This window comes from Lissotriton helveticus, chromosome 8 (assembly GCF_964261635.1).
Source record: "Lissotriton helveticus chromosome 8, aLisHel1.1, whole genome shotgun sequence".
Taxonomy (NCBI): domain Eukaryota; kingdom Metazoa; phylum Chordata; class Amphibia; order Caudata; family Salamandridae; genus Lissotriton; species Lissotriton helveticus.
Genome location: NC_136069.1, coordinates 1,612,990,370 through 1,613,003,758, shown reverse-complemented (window position 1 = coordinate 1,613,003,758; position 13,389 = coordinate 1,612,990,370).

Below are 13,389 nucleotides of genomic sequence, written 5' to 3'. Positions count from 1 at the left end.
GGGCTGTAGGCTGCTGTGTGTCTTTTCGGGGCGGGCAGCTGTTGGCGCCTGTCCGTCCTTCTCTGGGCTGCTTCGGTGGGCACCATATGGGCTTTTGTTTCTGCTCCTGGAGGGCTTGCCCTTTCCGGTCCAGGGCCGCAGCTGTGGTGCCCCCTCCTCCTCTGGCTCCCGGGCTCAGTGTGCAGCTACTGCGCCCCCTTCCTGGTCATGCTTCTCCTCGCTTCCTGGGGGTTGGGGGCTTCTGTTGCCTCTCCTCCCATCCTGGGTGGACTCTCTCTGTTGGACAGTATTGGTGTGTTTGGATAAGCTTACTGCTTTCTGTTCTGGGACCTGTTTATTGTTGCTTTTGGCTCCATGCGGTATCGTCCTGTGCCTTTTCTGTCCGCCTTCTTTCGTTGGTTTGGGCTTGCTTTCTGGCTGGCCTACGGGTCTCTGGGGTCCGGGTTTTCGGCCCTCCCCATGTCTCTCGGTCCCGGGCTGGTTCTTCCTGCTTGTGGTTGCCTCTCTTTTGGGTGGTTCCTTCCACTCATCTGTGTTTTTTGGGTTTGCCCTGCTTCGTTGGCATCCCCTCCTGGTCCATTGGTTCCTTGTGAGTTTCCATGAAGCCGTTTGGCTTGGGTATGTGCTCACTCATGTGGCGAGGAAGACTTACGAGGAAGTAATGCCCAGTTACTTACCGGTAATCTTCATTACTCCAAGTATAGTCTTCCTCTCCACATGCATTCCCATCCCTCCCTCCCTCTCTGTGTTGCTATCGGCTTCATGTTTTTGCTTGGTAGTTCTCAGGCTGTAGTTTGGGCTGGCCCTCCTCCTATAGAGATCAAGGGTGACATGGGTCGGCCATGTTGGGAAGGGTTGGGAGGAATGAGAGGCTATCTTTTGCTTTGGATGGTTCTGGTGTGGAGCTGAATCTCACTTCAGTATTCATGTGGCGAGAAAGACTATACTCGGAGTAATGAAGATTACCGGTAAGTAACCGGGACATTTCTCACTTTGACTTAGCCATGCTCCTCAAATGTAAATCGCTAAAATTTCCTAAACTAAAATAAAACTGTAATGGTAACAAAATACCATAGCCGTGCAACATTTTTCCAGCCTTCAATATCAGGTATCGCTGAGAATCTTCTTTAGTCATCTGTAGTCCGAGAGCTATTGTATGTCGTACATTAGGATACAGGTATACACTGCTTTGGGTCAGCCCTTTACTCTTGATTTGAAAGTTAGGCTAGCTTGTTTCCTTGTTTCATATTCAGTGGCTTTTTTGCTCTTCTTTGTCACTTCTCTGTAGCATTTCCTTTTTATTTTGTTCTGTTTGGATGACTTCTGTCCTTCAAATTGCTCTATTCTGTTGACTTCTCGGTTTCTTCAATCACTCTGTGGGAGTGTATGTGTTTTCTTGCTCTCTCCCAAGTGTGCTGCTTCTCCATCAAATTCCACGTCCTGTTTCAGTGTTGCTTCCTTGTTAAATCTTATCGCTCCTCTGTTGTTCCTCTGCCCTCCCTATTGCTTCTTCAGCTCAGCAACTTATACTTCCTCTCCTTTCTACTCCTTTGCAACCACACAGCCCCGCCCACCTCCCCATTTCATCTTCATTTTGAATTTTATTATTATTCTTTTGAGGGATCAGCAACAGGAACAGTCTGCTAGTTTCCTAGTTAGCATTTTTATGGATTATTTATTACTTTTTTGTTTTTCATTAACACTCCAGGCTTGGCGTTGCCATATTGTAACAGGGTAAATAAATTAAATATGACAGCCTGACCGTGCAACATGGGGATGTTTAAGATAAGATGGTGAATTATAAATTGGGGTGGATGGAAGTCCACCACTAGTAATTCATTTATTAATCTCTTATAACCAGTCAAAGGTTTCAGTAATTTAAACTTGAGCTGAACCCCTGGTAACAATGACACAGATTAGACAGACTTAACTTAATGTGTAAATCATTTAGAAGTACCAAACTATTAAAATGTCAAACACACAACAAAACAATTTATAAAAACTATGAAAATATTTAATAAAAAAATAACATATGACAAATATACAATAAGGGGAATCAGAGATAGGAAATGTATAGATTTAAGGACAAATGGTACCAAGCAGCACTAAACACCAATGTTAGTCTATAGTAGTGGTAGACTGGACCTGAGCATGATTTCAGGCCGACCTTAATGGATCTCAGGTTCTATACACCACCATTGTTTTATGGCCGAAGATTATACTTTGAAACATAGGGGCTTATTTATGAGAGTCCTACCTCCCTTTTGTACCAGGTAAAGTGGTACATGCATAATGCAGGGCTCTCATAAAGATTTATAAAGATTTATAAAGCCACTCAAAGCCATCTAAGTGGCTGTGAGTGACCTCATAAATAAAGAGTAAGGTGATGCAGCGTAAATCACTGCATCACCTTACTCTGCACCCAGGAGGCATTCCGTGGGGGTTGCGGTGGGTTTTTCCATGCAAAACCCATTGAATTTCACACTGCCCCACATGTACAAAATGATGTACACTTGTGGAAGCCCTAAATCCCGAGGTGAGGCAAAACAAGGTAAAATATTTTTTCCCCTTGTTTTTCCCTCTTTCTACGCATGCTGCATTCTGCGGCTCACATAGAGAGAGAAAAATGCCTCTTTGGATTGTTTTTGTGCAGCAAGACAGCCCTTCCTGCACAAAAACAATCCTACCTACAATGAAGGCATCCTTGCACCAAATGGTGACAGTGTAAGCAAAAAGGAAATGAATGCATTGTATTGCTTAAATACGGTGCATTTCTGCTATTTCACTTTGGCATAGGGCAGCAGGGCAAGGTGGCTTGCAGTGCTGCCTTGCGTCAAATGATACACCAACTGAAGCCCTTAGTCTCTGAAATGGATGTCAAAATCCTCCAATTGGGCAGGGATGTAGGCTGTACATGAGTCGAATTCCACAAGGCCAAATAGCTGTTGGACACGGTCATGCTGATGCCATTGTTTTTGGCCGGAAAATCAGAGGGTATATTCAAACCCAACCAGGCAAGCCCTTGATTCAGGTGGATACTTTTAGCTCCTTTGCCTTTTCAAGATTTTGAGATTCAGCCTTATGGCCTGATTTAATTCTTGGCAAAGAGGGCACTCAGTTACAGCGGTGGACAAGTTCCCTTGCCTCAAACAGTTATTTCTGCTGTTGTCAAACTTTGGTCCGCACACATTATATTGGGAGGGTGGACAACAGTTTGATGACGGTGGATCCTTCCCATCTTCACCTAGGTAAAACTCCTCCAATGGCCCAACAGAGTAAGGGCCATTGGAAAGTTGGCTATATGTCCACCCACTTAACTTCCATAGGTGGACACATAGAAGTTGTTTTCAATGCCTGTCACTCCTAGAAATAATCTGTTGGTAAGGGGCACTGAAAACTTCTGAATGCCCCTTTTGCTAAGGGAGCATACTCCCATGGTGAGGGGGCATTGTTTTTGTCATTTTCTTGTGAATAAAATAAAAAGGAAACTTTGCCGCACTGCTCTGTCATGTTTGATGGAACAGGCCAGCAAAGTTACAATGCCTTGGGAGGAACCTCCTCAAAGGCAGTTCCTGTCAATGTTTGAAGTATCTGCCGGGCCATGCATATTTCACAATCTGCTTGTCGACACCTCCACAATGACAACAGAGTAATTTACTTCATTGCCCTGGCGGAGGACTGTCCGACCACCCAAATCTCTTTTTGGGTGCTCAGAATATTTAGGCATGACAAGGTTGCAATGAAATTGATTTGCTGCTGCAGAGAAGTTCCTCCCTGAGGAGACCTGTTTGTTTAGCCCAGCAACTTTTCTCCTTTGTTATATTTGGCTTGCCGGTTGGTCCTGGTCATTCAGAGCACTGTAATACCAAATATTTCGTAGGTACCAACTTTTCAGATTTATTAGGAGAAGTTTAGTTAGACACAGAAAAGGGTTCCAGGACCACAGGAACAACACTTAGCAGTTAAGGCTCACTCCAGCAGAGGCCGCAGTAGGCTCAGGGCCAGAACCAGTTGCTACTTCTCAGCTGGTGATTTCAGTGTAAGCTGGTAGCTTCTTCTGTTACTGAGCCACCTAGTCAGGAGGTCACCCAATTGACTCTTTAGTTTAACTTTTTTCCTGGCTACAAGTGGGAGCAGGTCTTTAGACCTTTTTTCAGATCTCAAACTGCAGGAGAAGTACTTTTCTTTTATTCCAAAAGGTCCAACAGAGTTCTGATGAGGGGACTTTGGGGTACCACATATATGGTTGGCACAAACTCTTCTGATCTTCATCAGGTCTATTAATTTGTTGCCATGAGGATACATGGGAATGCCACATTCATGCCTGGCACAAGCTGGTAGGTGAGGATCTCTTCTGACCCCTCACTAATTTTTGGGGTAAACATCTGTGGGGGCAACCCTATCCGTTTTTGCAGCAGTTCCTGTTTGTACTACTGTAGTAAATCGTACAGGGCAACCTAATCCTAAAAGCAAACTGGGGCATCGTTCTATCATTGTGCGGAGCCTGGGTGAGCATCCAGATGTGTGGCCAGGAAACAAGCAGTCCCTCCTTTGTGGCCATTTGAAACTGGTATTAGGATAACTCCCCTTCACTGGGCCTGAGGCCAGCCTGGCTGGGGAAAGAAAGAACTGCCTTCTCTTGGTCTCACCTTACATTATTTGTGACAGATCAAGGCATTTTAAAGTTAATTAAGTTATTGAGTAACTGGTTTGCCAGCAAGGACATTGTTCCCGCTCAGGGAGGGTTTTTCATACCTGTATAAGGTCGAACACTGGTTGGCCAGCTGCTGGATAGCTAATGCAAATAAGCCTCCAGGAGCTTCAAAAAGAGAAAGGAAAACATTCTAAAAGTTACTTTTCCTAAATATGTACTAAAATCCAGCTTCATCATTGAATTGTGCTTTTTAAATGTGTACTCTAGCTTTCCATATATGATCGCCATAGCTGACCACAGCAAAATTAGTTTGAGGGACCTGTCACTCTGGGAACATGGTAAAATTGCATTAATACATATCCCACCTTTAAATACTATTCACCATACCATGTGGGCAATAAGGCCCACATAGGGGTGACTTATTAATACAGAGAAGGGAGTCTTTCCCTGTCAAAAAGGATGATTGGGGCAGGTCGCATGGCAGTTTTAAACTGCAAAAGTCAAGCTAAATTGGTAAGATTGAAGCCATGTTTGCTCTGTTACACTAGTGGTTGGCATAATGTGTGCTGCAGTCCTGTGTGACATTTAACTTTCCATGTCCTGGATGTATATTTGCACCATATGCTTCATTTTGGAAAAATAGGGACCCCTTGTCACCAGCAAGGGAATAGGGCACTAATTCAATGAAAAGAAGAGAATCCCTTGGGGTAGAACCTTTTCAAACAACGACCTTAATATGCACACATCACACACCTTTCTCAATTGAGTCTCCAATTCATACCTCCTTTCATTTGACCATATATAATAGGAAAAGCAGCAAATACACAAGTTATATAAAAAATATATCACATATATTTATTCTTTTTTAATACACATAATATTATAATAAAAAAAAGGCACAAGATTTACACCCGGGGGCGTTGACGGTCGACCAGCGAGGCAACATAACGGCGATTTCTGGACCCAAATAAATAAGAAAAGGGCCATTTGAGAACGGTTGCCTGACAAGAAAGAACCTATTATAAGTTTGAAGACGATACTTACAGAATAGAGCATCCTTATATGACCTACATACGATGTGCACTGCAGAGTGACTTCCTCTAAACAAGATCGAGCCCCATTGTAGACAAGCCCGTATAATTGAAATAGAGGAGCTCATTTTCTTTTAAACTGACGTGTTCATAATAAGACAGTCCGTATATGTTTGGATGACCGCTAATCACCCCTATGCACAGATGGTTAAAAGGTGCTAGTGGAGAGGTCTCTCCCATTGAAACAGGTGTTTACATGGAAACCTACATATACAAGAGAGAATGCACAAAATAAATGTCTTGACAAAGATGGACTAATAAGATACTATACCATCGAAACGCGTTGACGCCACAACTTTTGACACACAATCCGGTTGATAAATACTGGTGAAAGAAGGCTAAAATATTGATGGCATATTCCCAGTGTTACATTGGATTTTATTTCACAAAGTAGGTGTATACTGTATAGACTAAATTTCTGTGTCTAGCCATTACTGTTTCACTCTTGTTGTTTTCATGTCTATTAGCTTTTAGATGGTTTATTTTATTTCTTTTTAATTGTTTTTTTGTTATGAATTGTATCAATTAATGTGCTTTTTTTTTTTTTAGTAAAAAATTTTTGTCAGCACACAGGATACACAAAAAGCAATATACATACATCGACTGGGATAAATTAAGAAATATAAAAAGGTAAGACAGTGAGCATGACAGAGAAAAGCATCCAATTCAAGTAAGCGTACAAAATCACAAACTATACACATCAGAGTGATTACGAAATCTTATCAAACATTTATACATATCATCATACAGGCTAGTACTAAGATCCTAGCCAGTTAGCAATCGGCTCCCATAACTGGCTCCCTTGCCTTTTCTTTCGAATGCCCTTCGTTCTATAGAGCGCCATCTCCAAACGGTATGTCGAGAGCAGCCTAGTTTGCCAGTTAGCAAAAGTTGGAGGATCGCTATCTAACCATTGTGATGTAATGCATAAGCGATACATGGCCATACAAATAAATACCAGATCCTCCTCAGCAACCGGCAACACATTTCCTTGCCATCCGAAGATTACCATTGTCGCTGTGAGCTGCAATGAAATACCCAAACTACCCGTGATAAAGGTATAAATTTCCTTTATGAAATTACTAAGTTTAGGGCAGTTAAAAAACATATGGGATGCATCGGCTGCATACTGTCCACAGCGATTACAGTTAGCACCCCTACCACTATTCCATTTTGCCAGTTTCCCCGGAGTATAGTAAAGCACAAAAATTGCCATGTAATGCTGACTCTTCAAAGGGCCGTTAAATAATACATTAATTGCTATTTCAATACTTCTAGTCAAGTTGACCCCTTCAGTACCAAGTTTATTATCCCATTTTAACTCGTAGAATTCTAAATCGTCTTTAACCTTATTCAAGAATAAATAATAAAGGGGACACATTTTGCATCTAGCCTTAAGTATCTCTATGATCTTAATTTTCTGTAATATAATTGCGTTTTGATTTTTTTTCCGCTCACAGTAGCTACGCAGCTGGAGGTATTTAAAAAAGTCCCCACGAGAGAGGTTATATTTCCTTTGTAGGCTTTCAAAATAGATAAATTGTGTCCCCAAAAATAAATCCCCTAAAGAGCAAATTCCCAAATTATGCCATCTTTTCATAACAGAATCAACAAACATTTCAGGTAACAAAGTGCAGTTCTGGAGCGGAGTAAACATATTCAAATTCGGGCCAATGCCCAACCTCTTTTTTCGTTTTCCTCCATATTACATATGCAGCTAAAAACACCATAAACCTAATTTTTTTTTAAATAACTGGGCTCAATAATTCGATTTATGCATTGCTTAGCTTCTTGCCCCAAAAGCATCTCATAAATTGAGGGAGCCGCAAAGTCAGGGGTTGGGTCTATTGGTAAGAGTAACACCCCCATATATTGAAGAATTGCGATCCAATGATATAATTGAAAATCGGGGATCCCCCATCCTCCTCTATCTCGGGGCAAAATACATTTATTCATTGCACGCCTGGCACGGTGATAGCTCCAGAGGAACCTTGAACACATTCTCACTATGCAAGAAAAAAAACCACAGGTATTAAAAAAGGGATAGCACGAAAAACGTATCGAAATTTGGGAAAAATAAGAATTTTAATAACGTTACTGTGACCAAAAAGGTAAAGATGAAGAATATTGAGTCTTTCCAGTGTTTTATTAGATGAGGTGATAATCGGGTCAAGATTTTTAGTGACTATATCCTCCACATTTGATGTAATCTTTATACCTAGGTATGTTACCTCCGAGTCGAATACAATATTCGCTGGCCGGCCAGCAGATGAGTGAATCACCTGGGTTTTTGCAACGTTTAGTTTGTACCCAGAACATCTCCCAAAGACATCTGCCGCCTCGATAATTCGAGAAAGCGCCTCTGCAATGTTAGCAGTAACCACGGCAATATCCTCCGCGTAGGCATATATTTTATGACATTGTATGCTTATCTGAACCGGGTTAATCATGCTATCTGCCTCCATCGTGGTGATAAAGGGATCGATATATAACGCGAACAACAGCGGGGAGCAAGGACACCCTTGTATTGTTCCCCTTGCTATCACGACCTGCTTAGAAACATCACCCCCTACCCGGATTGCTGCTGTTAGATGAATATACAGCATTTGTAAAGCTTTTATAAACTCAGGAGGGAACCCCTTCCATGCCAAAACTGCCCAGAGAAACTGCCACGTGACCCTGTCGAATGCCTTTTCGGCATCCAACAGGGCCACGCCAATGGGTGAGTTACTAATCTGAGCCCAATCCAGTATAGATATTATTCTCCTAATATGGTCCGTAGTTGCTCTGCATTGTATAAACCCATGTTGGCGAAGGGAAAATAGTCCTGGAATCAGATCATTAAGCCTATTAGCAAAAATTTTTGAGTAAATCTTACTGTCAGCATTCAGCAGTGAAATAGGCCGATATGAGCCCATTTCCATTGCATTCTTCCCTTTCTTTTTAAAGATAACTATTGTGGCTTGAGACCATGAATCAGGTGCCCGACCAAGAAAAGACTGTTGGCAAACTTCCAGCAATTCCTTCTGCATTGCTTTCCGGAATGTTCTTTAACCTCTTTAGTGCGGGCGGAATTCCGCCCGTACGCTGGGATCCCATGTTTCATGACGAGCTGGGCTCGTCATGAGCATGCGAGGAGGCTACCTCATGACGAGCCCAGCTCGTCATGAGCGTCGTAGGGGACACAATTCTAAAGGAATATTGTCAGGGCCCATCACTTTCCCCTGTGCTAATCCCAGAAGCGCAGTTTCTACTTCAACCCAATACGGTGGTGTGGATAAAATTGCCCTATGGTGTTCTGTCAAAGTATTGGACACTAGACGGCAGAAATATTCCTGCTCCTCCTCTTTTTTTAATCATAATATTATGTGTATTAACAAAGAATAATATCTGTGATATATTTTTCATATAACTTGTGTATTTGCTGCTTTTCCTACTATCATATATGGTCAAATGAAAGGAGGTATGAATTGGAGACTCAATTGAGAAAGGTGTGTGATGTGTGCATATTAAGGTTGTTGTTTGAAAAGGTTCTACCCCAAGGGATTCTCTTCTTTTCACCATATGCTACAGCCTTTTAGGAAAGTTAAATATGCCAATTAGGAGCTAATCAATGATATTACATTTTAATTGTGTGAGCACATGCTCTGCTGCCTGTTTATCAGAGTCCTCTGTGCACAAGTCAAAAATGGCAGTGGCAGCATCACTACAAAAAATGGAAGTGATCATGCTAAAAAGTGCCCTACCTCACAGCATCTTACATCTTGACGCTGGGCAGCCATTGCTTTGGGGCAGGTTTCTCCAAGTCAGTCCTGGAGGGCCAAATCCATGCCAGATTTTTAGAATTTCCCCCTTTAGATAATTGTAAATATCCTAAAAATCTGTCATGGATCGGGCCCTCGAGTCCAAATTTTGAAAACTCTGCTTTAGGGCACATTAACATGCCTGAATGATGGAGCATGCACAGACACAGATCATCGTACTATTTATTTTGCAATGCTTATAGGCGAACAGCGAAAGCCAAAAGTAATAGCAAAGCAAATAGGTCTGAATTACTTATTAAAAGGAAATGTGATTTACTTTGCCATTCTTTATTTAAAACAGTTGTATAACCATTTGTTAAAGGGCATAATGCAGGGCTCTGCAGTTCTCGCAGAGTGGAGCTGGGCCCAAGCTACTCTAGTTCTTCAGGAGCTCCACAGCCAGCTCTGAAGTTTCCAAAAGAAACGTTTTGTCTTGAATCATAATGCTTGGCATCTCCCACGGGGAGCAGGGTCAAGATGGGTCTCCAACCTCCAGCCACAGAAATACAGGTAATACACTTCTGCTGTCTGGAGATGCTGCACCCACCTTCCATTTTGTGCCTTGTCAAACCAAAGGTGTCCAAGATGAATCTACTGGATCCTACCACTCTTTGCAAATAATAAATTGAGCCAAAGTGGAGGAAACATCTGCTCAAGCATTTGCAGAATCTCCTTTCGAGGTTTGCACCAAGTCATTATATTAAGCTTCCAACCCTGAGTTAAACAGTTCTCTTTGTTGCAGTGGCGATCTAGTGGTAGCCTAGCATCACCCATACTGCTTACATGTTTGTAGTGCCTACCCAAAGCATAAGCTTCACATGTAGATAATGTTGTTTTTGTCTAGAGTCTTTCATTCGTAAATTGCGTGCTGTCTCAAAGAGTATCCTCTTTATTCATGAAATCCAGCATGACAAGCTGAAATTTTACTTAAAATTTCGAATTATTACTTCTCCTTTTTCCTCCAAATAACCCTGTTCTCCATTTCTCATCCTCTGCATGTCTGTTCTCTCTGGACACAACCTTTTCTAAGCCACTTGTATGTTTGCCTTAATCTATATTAAAGTATTTTTCCAATTTGCTCACAGTTCATTTCCAGGTCACAACATTTCCAATTTTATAAGTCATTCCTAGCCTCCTCCAGTTCATCTATTAACCTCACCAAACATCTACACTGAACCAGCATCCCCCAATGATTAAGTTTATTTCCTATTAATTTAAACTACCTCAAGGAAACTAGAGAGAATGCATGGAATGGTTTGCTTGAGCCCACAAGACTAATCCCAACAATCAACAGTAACAAATAATACTGGACTAACCTTGGGTTACGGAGAGCCATACTACTCAGTGTAAAGTGCACCAAAGACTCATCAGGGGTAATGAGTGCTACATACATGCAACTATAATTACAGTTACAATTACAATAATTGGATATGTACCCAGTCTGGTGAGACAGAGGACTTTGGTTATATTGGCTCACAACATCATATTAGGGGTCATATCAGTCAGGCCTGGTTGATTGTGAAACAATTCCTGAAGAGGGAGTGTATCGTCATCCACCTCAGCATGTTCTCTGTTTTTGATAAATAGTAGTTCACTTTGATAATGTCTATGTTATCAGGTCAGGAACTTTCCAGTGCCTCTTTCATGCTATCTCGGTGAGTGGAATTCCCACATTTGTACTACAGAGTTTTATGCAAGTCCCTCAAGGTGAGAACACCCATAAAAGACTGTAATATAACCCAATCCCATGAAATTCTCTATGGTCTAATCCATTATAAAGTTGTATATAGTCCTATGACATCAATATTAATATTATTTAGCCCTTGCTCAAAAGTCGATAGTAGTAGCAGGATGCCAGGGTTTAAATTCAGCAGTGACCTTAGAAAGCACTTCAAGGTACTTATGTGGAAGACGCAGCTACACAACCTGAAAATTCAACTCCATAGTATGCTCTATCTGCACCTCAAACATGATCTATGCATGACAGAAGAAGTTTATTGACCCGGTGACAAAATGAAATATCTGAGATATCAAGATTGAAGAAATATGCACCTGCCTTTTAGATTACACAACAAATTGATCCAACCGACAAGTCTCATGACTAGAAGAATTGATGTTAATTTTCTCCAACAATATCTATTCTTTGCAAATTCCTGGAAAGTATGCTGTGGGTCTCAGTTGACCAACGTACCAGAAGGAGGGAATGTGACATCACACATCCTTGACCCTGGTGAGAATCAGCTCATTGCCTCTTTTCCATGCATACCAAGGACAAGCAATGTGTAGCAGCTGCCACTCCTGCCTACCCCTACTGACATCAATGGATAGAAGCATTTTCAAAGTATGATAATATCCTTGAAATCCAAAGTTAAATTTGGGTAGTTCTTATGAAAATATTATTAGCTTAAGAGGTTTGGCTCCTCTTTATGAGTATGGGGAAACCTGTGGTCCTTCTTCAGCCCAGAAGGAGTGGATATTGCATGTTATGATAGGTGGGGAAAACAGATTTGATCTGTTTGTCCAATGAGAGAGTACCTTGGGCTGTAATATGTAAAATGGTGCATTGATGTAGTCTGCCTCAGGGGCACCTCAATTGGCTGAGCTTTTGAATGTTACACCTAGAAATGCTTTGAAACACAGACTAGCAGTTCAAAATCATCTGTCCCTCTTTCAATTTAAAAGGGGCCTCAGTGCTTTGAGGAATGGATGGGGATATTCCCACAGGAGGGTGCAGTGTATGAATGCACCTGACATCAATCAAGTGCCTGGGGCATTCCTGGGACCACCATGCCTTCACAATAATAGTCATCCCTCAGTTTTGTGCACAGACAGTGTTCGACATGACAGATGGGGCACAATCAATGTTCCTTCAAAGGTTTCTAGGTTGTGCTCCTACTTCGGTAGTAGGAGTGAGGGCCTAGAAGCAAAGATGTTCCTTTGTTTGCATGGAGCTATGGTTGATGACAAAGTGTTGAAACACCACTTAGGTATCGTGTGGAAGCAAAATATGTGTTGGATGATTTATAAGGAACTGCACCAGCATGCCGGGTACTTTCTGTAACATGGATTTTGGTCTCTCTATCTAAATATGTAAAGGTCAGGTACTGCAGGATGAAATTCTAAGAAAATATGACATATGTATGCTTCACCTTTAGGTAAGATCATCCTTTCACTCAGACCACAGACCAACATTCACCCATGCACACAGATCTCCAGGTTCCCATACACATAGAACATGTAACAGGAAGTCACCCATAGAGTGTTAATAACCTGTGCTTAGTTATGCGGGGGCATGCATGGAACTCTGCAGTCCTGTGAAACATCAAATAGTGCTAGATGAGACAGGGCAGTGGAAATGAGGGAACATGAGTTAGAGAATGAGGCAGGAGTCCTGTTAATAGAATGATCGCTAGCATGTATGAAGTCTTGCTGCCTGACATGTTTCATGGCATGGGCATGATGGGCAAGCGCCCAATGCTCCACCTTTTCATTCTCCTCAGCCCTGAATAGAGGTTGATGAAGTTCCTTCCTGAGTTTGCAATGTCCTGCTACCAAGACTGTCTACTAATCTCAAATATTGATAGTGACGGATGTTCAAATGGGCACTGTGGTTGTCAGCTGCTGCCACCACATGAAGACAATAGTTTGTTTGCTATCCAACTACAATTTAACTTTACTGATCGGGCAGCTTTTAATCAATCAATCAATCAATCAATCTGAGTACTTGTAAAGTGCGCTACTTACCCGTGAGGGTCTCAAGGCGCTGAGGGGGAGCCGGGGGGTGCCGCTACTGCTCGAAGAGCCAGGTCTTGAGGAGTCTTCTGAAGGCGAGTAGGTCTTG